General features: G+C 39.1%; 1 protein-coding gene across 13 annotated transcripts in view; it reads left to right on the top strand.

Moving 5' to 3' along the window:
• The first annotated feature begins 237 nt into the window (after positions 1 to 237).
• MAPK8 (mitogen-activated protein kinase 8) overlaps positions 238 to 12,948 on the top strand; it is an 87,573-nt gene continuing 74,862 nt past the window's right edge. For 4 of the 13 annotated variants that reach the window (XM_049103143.1, XM_025466306.3, XM_049103139.1 and 1 more), the window contains exon 1: positions 239 to 395. The gene's annotated coding sequence lies outside the window, so the exon portion shown is untranslated. Of the gene's footprint in view, positions 396 to 992; positions 1,067 to 1,538; positions 1,689 to 12,948 lie in introns of those variants that run through there. The other 9 variants (XM_025466309.3, XM_049103137.1, XM_049103140.1 and 6 more) reach the window with 8 other exon arrangements.

Below are 12,948 nucleotides of genomic sequence, written 5' to 3' on the forward strand. Positions count from 1 at the left end.
GCGCGCAGGGCCCCGCCCCCACCGGCCCCGGACACGCCCCTCGCGCCCGGTCCCGGCGCGCCCCCCGCAGCTCCGCCTCCAGGCGACCTCCGCGCGGCCTCCCGCTCCCGGAGGGGCCCCGCCCCCGCCCCGCCCCCGCATCCGGGCCCCGGGGCCGCCCCGCCCCGCCCCGCCCCGCCCCGCGGGCCGCCTGCGAGGCGCGGGGGCGGGCCCGGCGCGATGACGTGGGCGGGCGTGCGCGGTGACGGCCCGCGTTCCTGTTACTCAGCGGAGCGGCCGGGGCCGGACGACGGGGCCGGGTGCGCGGAGCCGCCCTGGGTAACGGCCGTGGCGACCGCCCGGACGGCGCCAGTCCCGCGGGCGGGCTTCCCAGTCGCCGTGCGCTGCGTTGCGGGGTGAGTGCGGCGGCTGCCGCGGGGCCCGGGCGCCGGCGGCCCCGCCGTGTTTATGTTATTGTGCCGCCGCCGCCGCCGCCGCCGCCGCCTTCTCCGCGGCCGGGACCCCCTCCCGGGAGTGGGGGCGGGAGCGCGGCGGCTCGGGGCGCGCGGCGGGCGGGCGGGGGCGGGGCGGGGCGGGGGCGGCGCGGGAACAATGGCGGGCGCGGAGGCGGGGCGGCCGGGGGCGTGGGGCTGCCGGACCCCGGCCCGCGCGCCCGCCCCGCCCCACAGCCCCGCGCGCTGCCCTCGCGGATGCCGCGTCCGCGTCGGGAGGGAACGTGGGGCGGGCGCTGGGCGGCGGGTCCTGAGGCGATTCGGGGAAGGTCGGGCGGAGGCGCCTGACTCGCTCCCGCGGCCGCCGAGTCCCGACGCCCGCCCTCGCGCACGGGCTCTCTTTGTGCCGAGGCTGCGGGCGGAGGCGCCGTCAGCCCTGGGCTGCGGGGTCCGCGGGGCCGGGCCGGGGTCGGCGTGCGCGAGCGCGGCCTCCCCTCGGGGGTCGCCGGTGCGGACCTTCCGGCCCTCCCCGCCCCCTCCCCTTTGTCTTGCACTCGTGTTCCCAAGGCTCAGACGGTGGAGCCGAGTCGGTCGTAGAGGATCGCGACGAACGCCTGCCGCGCGGGTGTCTGAGGGTGCGTAGCCGCGGGCCGACTACGGGCATCGGGGTTGCGGGGTCACTGTTTCTACCTCTGAGATTCAGGAGCCGCCTCGGTAGGATTCCGGCCTGTCAGGCCGTTGTGCTTTGGGATGAGCATCCGGCAGGTATCTGGGCCGGTGGAACATGTGTTTATTTCATTCATTCATTGAGCAGCTGTTCAGCACTGTACTCAGAGTTTGAAGCGAAGAGAAATACTTTTTTGATGGAGGAGGATGCTTTGAAATGTAATAGATGTCTTTTTAAATGAGTTATGTAAGCAGTGTGCGTTAAAGGTGTCGTTATACTCTGGGTCATTTATTTTTTTGGTTTTGGGTTTTTTTTCTTTTTTCTTTTAGTACAGTTAGGAGGTTGATCTAAACGTACAATGGCTTTCTTTATTTACAAATTTAACTTTTCAGTTTTAACAGCCTTACAGTCTTAAAAGTCATTTGTAATGTTTATCTCAGATTTCCCTGCTGTGGGTTAAACCTAGGAGATCACATGCTGTAAGGGAACATGCTCAGTGCTGTGCCTGACAAAAGCAAGCAATCAAAATGGGATTTCCTTGAGGACAGGCCTGTCTTTCATCTGTGTCTCCAGCCCTAGCCTGGAATATAGTAAGTGTTCAATAAGAGCTTGATGAAAAACTCTTCACGGTTAATACTATTTAAAATCCAGTCTTTACAGTTCTTTACAGTTCTCTGCAAACTCACTTTCAGTGGGCTAAGTGATTCGTTCATTTGTACTATCTGTCACCGCATCAGGGGCTTTTGAATATTTTAGTTTTTTTTTTCCTAGCACTTCTAATTCATTATCCTAAAATAAAATATTGTCTAAAATGCTTTTGTTGTTTTTGTCTTTTTTTTTTCTTAGTATGTGTATCACACACAGACATAGTGATATTACAGCAGGGGTCTAAAATGATTGAATTTGTCCTTTTTTGAACATTGCTTGAAAAGTTTCTGATGACGCCTGTAAGGGGAAAAGCTAGAGTATGGGAAATAAGCTACATGAAAGTTTTATTTGAAATGTTTAATTTCTAATTGCATTTGTAGAAATGTTTAATTTAAAATTCTACCTTGGTGAAGCATTTGGGCCTAACTGAATTTAAGATTTTACTATTGGAGAAGCATATGGGCCTGAAACTCCAAATAATACTGATTTATTCAAGTTACATCGTTTTTCCACTCACAGTTTAATAAATTTTAGCATGTTTTGGATATGAGAGAATTTGAAATGAGCTTATAGTATTGCCTGATGCAGAGAACAAATTAAAAGGAAATACTTCATTAAGATAAGGAATGAAAATCATGAGATACCAAACTTTTATTGATTTGTCTAGTTACAGTATGTCAGATTTCAGAAAGTGTTACTGATACAATCCTTTGGTGGTAGCTCACTGTAAGGCTACATGTCAATCCAGTTTTTTGTGTTTTTGAAATTCTTTTGGTTTTTAAAAATAACAATTTTATTGAGATACAAATGACATACCATAAAATTCACCCGTTTAGAGTGTGCATCAGTATGGGTTTTAAATATATTCAGAGTTCTGCGTTGATTGCTACTATGCAATTCCAGTACATTTTCATCACCCCAAGAAAAACTACGTACCCATTAGCAGTTACTCCCCTTTCCACTCTAAATTATGTTTATTTTATTTTATTTTTTAAAGATTTTATTTATTTATTCATGAGAGACACAGAGAGAGGGGCAGAGACACAGGCAGAGGGAGGAGAAGCAGGCTCCATGCAGGGAGCCCGATGTGGGACTTGGTCCCCGGACTCCGGGATCAGGCCCTGAGCTGAAGGCAGACGCTCAACTGCTGAGCCACACAGGCGTCCCCTAAGTTATGTTTAAAAAGAGATATCACTGATTCTTTTGGTGAGTATATTCCATTAATGAATTTGAAATGGGCTGTCTTTAAGTGTCCTGACAGAGTAGGAAACTATATTCTTATTATACTCCTTTAGATCCTGAGAGAACGGCCACTTGGAAAGGAAATTTAAGAATAAACTCCATCCAAATTAATGAGGTTAAAATCTTAACTCAATGCCTAATACTATGGAAATGACCTTCACCAAGTGAAGGTACTTGGTGCTCAGGGAAACAACTTGAAGTAATTTAAGTGACCAGTCCTTAGCTATTCTAGAGGCAGTCAAGGAAGTTGTATATTAGAAGTCTGATTCATATTAGTGTGTTTTGCCTATGAATTGATTTGGACACATTCAGATCATCTAGATAGTTCAGATGTTGTGTTGCACATGTAGAAGTATAAAGTAATGTCTGACATTAAGATGCCAGTTCTCTAGAGGTCTCTGGTCAAGTCAGTGGTATGGGTAGTAGCCTTTCTGATTTATGTAGTGCAAGGAAGTAATTATAGCCACATAGTTCTAGATATGAATCATTTGCTTAGTTCAGGGAGCTGTGATGCTTATTGTCTTAGTCATGAGCTCTTTACACGAACATTTAAAAACATTGGTCTTCTTACTCTAATACAGATTAACTTGAACTTTGATTTCAGAAATGAGTTCTGAGTCAACAGACTTTACTACCTAAAAGGAGACAGGAGTATTGAAATAAGAGCTGTTCTATCATTCAGGGCGATAGGTGAAACTAGATTTATCCAGGAGTCAGACCTAGGTTAACTTCTCAGTTCTGTCTTCTAGACTTTGTCATCAACAAGTTCTAGAGCTATAGAAAAGTTGCTTAACTTTTTTTTTTAAAGCTGTAAACAGGCTGTTGGATTTTTTTTTTTAAGATTCATTTATTCATGAGAGACACAGAGATCAGGGATGGGAATAAAAGCACATCTAGCAGTGAATTTATGTTCTCTTAAAAGATTTATAAGAGGGCTTCCCCCAAACAAACAAAAGCCTGCCCCAGATACCTGGATTTCATTGAAATCCATTTTTTTAAATTATATGTGAGTATGTATGTGTATAAGATCTTTTAGAAAATTTATTAGCTGCCATTCTTTTTCAGGGTGGTGGGTTATGTCACGAATATAGCTAATAAAGTGTAAATGTATGTCTCCTTTTACATTTGGTAGTACATTAGGTTTGGTTAAAATGTGTCTGTTCTTTAGAAAGCTAAGGAGCCCAAATTTAATAGTGGTTGTTAATATGGACTTTAAGGTCAGCTCTGAGTTCAAATTCATGCTCCAAATCTAACTAATTATATGGTTAGTTAGTTCAGGTTATATAACATCTTTGGGCCTGTTTTATTGTCAAGTGAGAATAATAATAGCACATAATCTCATAGGCCTATAAGGTTTAAGTGAGGCATTGCACGTAAAGTGCTTGGCACTAATACAGTACCTGGAACACTAGATATAAGTATTCAGGAAATTTTAGCTATTATTATAGCTTATTATTTTTAACTTGGAACAAATGCAAAATGCCAAGTGAATTGAAAACTAATTTCATGTATACATTTGGATTTGCCAGGAAATGCCAGTTGTTTCCCCCTGCATCTCGGGTTTATTTAAAATTGGATTTTCTCACCTAATCTGAATTGACTGAAATGATTTAACATTTGGACCAGTAATCCTCTCTGATTTAAAATTTGGAAATGTTCCAAAAGCAAGTATTAAAAGAAAATTATTTGCCACATTCTCTGATACAAAGTTATTTTGCCATGTTTTCTTTTCCTACTGTAGAGAATTGCCTAAGTTTTTCTAGGTTGATTTTTGAGAGATTTCTAAAAGAATGGTAATCCAGGAGCTGGGAATAGCTATATCACGTTACCTGTGTTTGAAGAAAATGGAATACTGTTGTGTCTTTAATCTTACTGGAATTTTTGACTCCGAAGAGTGCATATTTATGAGAGACTGGATAACCACCAGTTCATTGAGCATTTTCTAGAGGTCTCTAGAAAAACAAGAGAGGTTAGAAGTAGCATCTGGAAATATTTTTCCTGTATTTTTCTAAGTTTTCTGTGTAGTGTTTCTGTGGTTATATTGGTACACCAAATTTCTTGCTCCTCCTTGAGGACAGTAACTATGAAATGACACTGGTTTTATATAGGCAGTATTCATTGAGAAGCCATTAAGTTCAGGTATTAAGTGATGTGGGGGCTGAAGGAAGTAGAAATTAGGCTCTTCTTTCCGTGAGTATAACCTGATGGGAAGCAAGGGCAAACCATGCATTTATGTCCTAACGCAAGGAAACAGATATTGTTAGACATTTCATTGGGAATTTCTTTAATCTTGAAACCTGAGTGCTGGATGTTGGGGCATTTGGGGATTTCCAAACCATACATCTCTCAGGTCGCTTCTTAAAATATATTCACTAGATAAAACCACAAAAAGTAAAATGTCGTCTTTCCTAATTTCTGGTTAAAGTTGAGAGTGTGGTACAGAGAACTCAAAATCTTAATCATAAGAAAAGATAAACCTTATAGTCACCTTAAATCCATTTTGGAACACAATAGAGCAATAAAAGAAGTAAATGAAAAGCAAACAAAAGATGCTCAAATACTAATCAGAGTCCTTAAACTTCTGTATTGAAGCTTTGAAGACTTACACTTAGATTTTATGCTAGGAGCATTTCTTAAATTTTTCTAATGTTGAGAAGTATGGGCTTCACTGCTTGCTGTTGCTGAGGGGCCAAAGCCCTGACTTACTTTTGGAGTCATTAGGAAAGAAAAAGCTTTATTTGGCACTAGGCATCAAAATATCAGCTAAAAGCTGTTAATAGGGATGGATACTCACCCTTCCCTAACTTGCTCCTTAGCCGGTGACTGTCTGACTCAGCTGTCATATGGATCAACCAAAAGTTGACCAATAAAGGAAAATAAAGGAAAGCCATCACTATATATAGATTTCTCTGTGACTTAAGAAAGGGTTAATTTTTAGTCAGAACAAGCAAAAACCAAAGCATCTGGCTGAAAATTAAAAAGGTTTAGTAATTTTATCTTACTTACATTTTAACTGAGTAATGTATTCACTTTGATTCAGAATTCCAAAGATTTTAAAAGATGTACAGTAAAAAGTCTTCCCATTTTGTGCAGCCACCCATTTCCTCCACATGGAAACAGTGTTAAGTTTCCTGTGAATCTCTCCAAAGACAGTTTATGTATGTGCAAGTAAATAGAGGTGTATAATTCCTTGTCCAAAACCCTTGATCCAGATGTAGTTCAGAATTAAGGTGTTTTGTTTTTGAAGTGGGTTGCTGTGGAAAAGTAATATAGTGTCTCTAGTCTATTATTCAAAATCTGTAGTTGGAAGGGAGTGTGTAGCATCCTGTAAATACATTAATATCTCTATATCAAAAACACAAATAGTATATAATAAAGGTAAAGATTATGAAATCTGACAAAAGAAATTATTGTCGGATTCTGACACCAAATAGGTTTGTACTAAAGTTAAAAAAAAGTTTTTTTCTGAGCTTTACAGATTTAGGATTGCCACAGATGGATTGTATGTCTTACATATATAGTGTATGTTCTCTGTCTTCACCTCCATTTTCATTTAAGTTGTTGCATACTATGCACAGTATCCTTTACCTTTTATTTTAACTTAATACAGCTTGGGATGATTTCCTATTAGTCATATCAGTACATAAATGTGATGCTTATTCCTTTTTTTTTTTTTTCCCCAGCACCTTCACAGTGTATCATTTGTCTTAGCTTGGGTTGCTATAGCAAAATTCTGTAGACTTGGTGGCTTAAACCATTAGACACTCCTTAAACCATTAGACACTCCATTTCTAGAGTCTGAGAAGTGCAAGGTCAAGGTGTTCAGAGATTTGGTTTTTGTGAGGACTCTTCCTGGCTTGCAGATGTCACCTCACTGTCCTCACATGAAGAGAGGGAGTGTCTGTTCTCCCTCCCTCTTTTTATGAACTAATTCCATCATGGGGTCCCAATCTTCATGAGTTCTTGTAGTGGTAATTACCTCCCGAAGTCCCAAAGGGAACAAAATTTCAGCACATTATACAGGTATAGCATTAATATAAGTAACCCCTTTTTTTATATACATTTAAGTGGTTTTCAATATTCCGCTATTAAAAGCCATGGTACGATGGATTCCTTTTAACACTTGTACAGAAATGCATGGGACACATATTCAGAAGTAGAATTGCTAGATCAGAATGTATGTGCTTTCTAAATTTGATAGATATTGCCAAAATAACATTTGTAGAAATGTTCTCTTAGTTCATTCTACCAGTTCAGCTATTTATATATAAGTGACATCTTTTATCTTTTAAGGGCTATTTATTTATATTTTCTTTACTGTGAACTGTCCATATTCTTGCCTGTTTTTATGTCACTTTGTTACTCATCTTCTTAGATTTGTAGAATTTATTTTTATATTAGGGGAAAATAGCTCCATGCTATTTTTTGGAAATATTTTTCCAAGTTTGTTCTTTACTTTTTAGTTTGTTTATGGTGATTTTATCATGCTGAATTTCCCCCCAGTAGTTAAAATTCTTACCAGTCTTTACTGACTTCTAAATTGTATGTCATGGTTACAAAGTCTTTCTCTAACTCAGGATTTTACAAGAATTCTCAAATGTTACATTTTTAGTACTTTCATGTTTTTGTTTTGTTTTGTTTTCATTTCTCTCTTTTTATACTTTTAATTTTTCTTATTTGGAATTCATTCTGGTGTAAGGTATGATGTGTTCAACCTTATTTTTGTCATCACATGACCATTCAGTTGTCCCAGTATCATTTATTAAATAATCTATTTTTGTCTTACAGATTTGAAATTCTACCTTTATAATTTACTGGATTTCTTTGTGTATTTGGGACCACTTCTGGTCTGCTGATCTATCTGCCTATTTGGGAACCAAACCATCTTGTTTTAATTATTGTATTTTATATTGTTTTCTGTTAGGGCTAATTCATTTCTTTTTCAAAATCTTTTCTAGCTTCCATCTTGTTTATCTTACTTTTTATTTATTTATTTTTTTGAAGATTTTATTTGAGAGAGAGATCAAACATGCACATGAGCAGGGAGGAAGGGCGGAGGAAGAAGCCGACTCCCTGCTGAGCAGGGAGCCCTATATTGGACTTGATCCCAGGACCCTGAGATCATGACCTGAGCCAGAGGCAGATACTTAACCAACTGAGCCACCCAGGTGCCTTGCATCTTGTTTATTTTATGTGAAATTTTACAATTAGTAAAGTTTAGTCTATTTGCCATTACTTTTGGGATGACTTAAATTTTTTTATTCTATGGAGGTAAAATTTGCATATAGTAAAGATGCACAATCCTTAAATTTACAGCCCAGTGAATTTTGTCTATATATTACTTATGCAGTACCTAGATCAAGTTATAGAACATTACATCAATGCAGACAGTTTTCTCATGTCCTTTTCAAGTTAATACTCCTTTCCAAGGAGAGAAAATGAGTGAAAATATCAGTGAGGATGACAGAACATGAGAGACTCCTCTAACTCTGGGAAACGAACAAGGAGTAGTGGAAAGGGAGGTGGGCAGGGGGTTGGGATGACTGGATGACGGGCACTGAGGGGGGCACTTGACGGGATGAGCACTGATGATATATGTTGGCAAATTGAACTCCCAATTTAAAAAAAAATTCATTTCCACCACCCTTCTCACCTTGATTAATTTCTCTGACATAGGTTCAGTTAGTGTTTAGGATTTTCTTTGTGTTTTTTGGCAGCTTTATGGTGTTCTTTTTATCCAAGAATATGGAAAAACTTCATCTTTTCATTTCTCTAAGTCCCTTTTTGGCTTCCGAATAGCATTTTTAGTTTTTTTTGCTATTAATTTTTTTATTCTTTTGCCGTGAGAAATGGCATCTTCCGTCTCATTTTCTACTTGGTTGTATATGAGAAAGCTGTTTTTGTTGATTTGTTTTCTTTATTCTTCTGTTTTCAGTTTTATTGATTTCTGCTTTAATTTTTTTTTTTCGCTTGCTTTAGGTGTCATTATTCTTTTTGATGCTTACCTTGTTCCAGATTTGAAGTGACATCACTGTCATTTTGATCTGACCTTGGTTGGTCATTGGGTGCTTCCTGCCAGAACAAGATGTCTATGTTTCAACTTCTTACTTACCCTGCCTCAGCCTGGAATACTCCCATTACTTTAGGAAATTAGTTTTGGTCTGAATTTTACTTGATTATTCATTTCTTTCATTAAACTTTGAACAGATTTGCCACAAAGGATCAATCAGCCTTTTTGCTTTTCTTTGGCAGTCTACAGAGCAACTGAGGTATCCTGTCCATGCTTGTATTTTTTGGATCCTTCTGTCCTTCAGACCAGAACGTTTTCTTATTCACTATGTGTGGGCATAAAGATACTTCATATATAGCCAGACTCTTCTATGAAGTCCCCGAAAGTGACTTGAACTTTAGCAGTTTGGGCTCTTGCTATGTGAAGAGGTAATAGCACACCACACTGCGTACCTTTTTAAAAAGTTAGAAAATTAAGTATTCAGTGTTCTGAATTATTTCATTTGGCTTTTCTATGTCTCTAGAATTATTTCATTGTTTATTATTAAAGCATTTGAACTGTAACTTCAGGGGTTTTGTTTCTTTTTCTTTTTTTTTTTTCAACAAATACTATCTGCTAGCACTTAACAATTAGCACGTTATCTTTCTAACAACCTTTATTATTCTATCCTCTTCTCCATTTTTTTTTTAAATTTTTATTTATTTATGATAGTCACACACACACACACACACACACACACACACACACACACAGAGAGAGGCAGAGACATAGTCAGAGGGAGAAGCCGGCTCCATGCACCGGGAGCCCGACGTGGGATTCAATCCCGGGTCTCCAGGATCGCGCCCTGGGCCAAAGGCAGGCGCCAAACCGCTGCGCCACCCAGGGATCCCCCTCTTCTCCATTTTATAGATGGGAAAACTGAGGCACGTGAAGTTAAGTGCCCAGATAATCTGCTCCAGAGTCTGAGTTTTAATCACTGCTGTGTGTGGCCTGTCCTGTGATGGCTAAGTGGAAGAGATGTTTGTGATTTTGCATCAAGTTGTTGCCTTCTCTTCATGTTAATTATGGTGCCGTGGTTGATACTCATATTACTGTAATGCCTTGGTATAGCATTTTGGGCATTAGTTATTTAAGCAATAGAATTTTGAGATCCCTAATTGGAAGAATTCAGAGCCTTGTATTTCATTGCTTTGTTCTATTGGCTCTTTGCTGCAGTTCTTTGGTCAAGAGACCAACGATTTCTTGAATAGTGAAAATCTCCAAGATGAATGCATTCTCCTTAAAAAAAAAAAAATCAATAAATCCATTTAGAGTATGGATTTTGAAGTGCTCTACTCTGCGATGATATAAGATCAAAGGAGAGTAAGTGAAAAGACTTCATATAAGGTACAAAGAGCTGAATATTTGTAACAGATTTATTGTTGTACATAGTTCTGGCACTGTATAAGAAGGATCATTATTTTAAGAGAACATTTTATTGAAAATCCAAGATTCTTAGAATTCTTAGAATTCTAAGTTTTAGTTATTTGATATGGTAACATGAGGTCCACTGCATCCTGTTTCCTGGTGTAATTTTCTCTTCCTTCTCTGCCTCCCTGTAGTTACTAAGGCCTATGGGTTCCCTAAGGTTAGGGCACACTTTTTTTGAAAAGAGTGTTATCCAGTGCTAATGAGAGGGGGAGAGTAGGGAGAAGCATCTTTCTGTTTATTTTTTAAAAATTCAATACAAATAGATATGGAATATTGAGGAAACATAAAAATTAAAAGATCAAAACTGCTCATAATCTTGCTAATAATATTTTGGTGTTTTCTTTTGATATAGTTTGTGCATATGTGAGAGAGATCATATATATTTATAATCACAGACTCACACGTAACATGTATATGTTTATAATGGATCCAAGTAGTGTTAGCATGCATCAGTTGAGGACTAGAGTAGGTGGTAAGTGCTTTGGTCTGGTTAGGGAAAAAGCCTGGAAAAATAGATTTTACTTTAAGAGAAATATGTCCTTAACAGAGTAAGAATTTTTGTAAAATAAGAGACAATTTACAATGTTGGTCTTCGTATCTTTGTCTGCTAAGGTTTGTTAACATCTCTGAACTTTAACAATAGAAAATATAGGAAAGGGTTTCAAGGGTTCCATGAAGTCAGACTTTTTGTAGAACAGTACTAATTTGTTAGCGTTTTTCTTGCTTACAGACGAAGCAAGGCCATGTGACCTGACCTGAGGCCATGTGACCTGACCTGTGATGTGGCAACAGAGTGCAGAAGCACATAAGAGAATCCAGCTGTCTGAAATTAAGCCAACAGGAAAAGGAATTTGTAAAGATGTAGAACAGTGGTACTTTTCTCAATAGTGTCTAAAGAAAAGTATTTTCCCCAAAAATGCTAGTTATAGTAACATGTAGTAGGTTTGTTATTATATTTAACTAAGTTTTAAAGTTTTTAAATGTTAAGTTTTAAATGCTTATTGATAGATATAATTCAGTATAAATTATATAGAAAAGTTCTTTGGGATCCTCAGTAATTTTAAAGAGTATATGGAATGCCGATCCAAAAAATTTAAGAGCAGCTGCATTATATAGGGTATAGGGTATCAAGAAGTCATTTGTTCTTATCACTACTTATCTTATCAGAAATAACTTGGGAAGCTGCCAGATTCACAGTGGCAAGTTTAAATTTTCCAAAATTTTAATTTTCACTTGAAAGTTTGATTTTTATCATTGACAGTAAATACTGCCATTTGTTTTCCTTGAAGTAATAGGTTTGCTTTGTTCATTTTCAAGAAAATGTCTTCTCAGATACCCTGCTCCAAATTAATAGTTTATCTGTCAGTCATTTTTTCAACTAAAAATGGTATTCCATGGAAAAGTAGTTGAGAACTCAAATAGTTGTTCAGGTGCCTTACCTTGAGACAACCATTAGTTTTCCATTATACAGCAAAAGCGCTAATGTGAGAGCTTCCCATTTCATTACACAGATTATTTGAATATTTCTCTTTTATACAGCATCAAAATTTGACAGTTTAACACCTGTGAAATCTGAAACCACATAAATAATTTTTTCATATTCTATTATACTAAAATCATTGGTCAAGGGTGCCTGGGTGGCTCAGTCAGTTAAATAAATATCTGCCTTTGGCTCAGGTCATAATCCCAGGGTCCTAGGATCGAGTTCTCTGTCGGGCTCCCTGCTATGCTAAAGAGGGAGCCTGCTTCTCCCTCTGCCTGCATCTTCCCCTGCTTGTGCACACGATCTTTCTCTGTGTAGAGTAAATGAATAAAATCTTTAAAAATAAGTAAATAAATAAAATCCATTGGTCTGTCTTGCATTTTAATGAATCTTTTGCCGGTGCATTGATGATTTGGAAAATACTGTTTGAGTGAGGTCTGCAGATCTACTAAATGTCAAAATATTTCATTATACATTATTGTTATAGTGTTTTATGAGGTCTCATAGGCTATCACCAAAAACTCCCATTTGTGTCAAGTACTTTTAGGGCAAGATTTATATAGTTAATAATTTGGGGGAAAAATTGGCAAGATTTATATAGTTAATAATTTTTGGGAAAAAAAATGCCAAAATTGGCAATATACTAACCAGCCAGACTGGTTAGTGTAAAAAGAGAGAAGCCCCAAATTACCAATATCTAGAATAAAAGAGGGACATGACAATATATCCTGCAGACTAAGGGAGTATTATAAACAAGTGTGTACTAATTATTAAACAACTTAGATGGGACAGAAAAATTCTTTTTAAAGATACACATTAATTAGCCAGATTGACACTGCAAGAAAGCTGTGTATTTATTAGAAAAATTGATTTTATAATGAAAAGGTTTTGCATAGGCTCTTTACCATCACAAGGGAATGAACACTAATTTGATGGGGCCACTAATTCCCAAAGCTATAATTCCCCATTTTTTAAGTCTTGAAATGACTTAAAATAA

This window comes from Canis lupus, chromosome 28 (genome assembly GCF_003254725.2).
Source record: "Canis lupus dingo isolate Sandy chromosome 28, ASM325472v2, whole genome shotgun sequence".
NCBI lineage: Eukaryota > Metazoa > Chordata > Mammalia > Carnivora > Canidae > Canis > Canis lupus.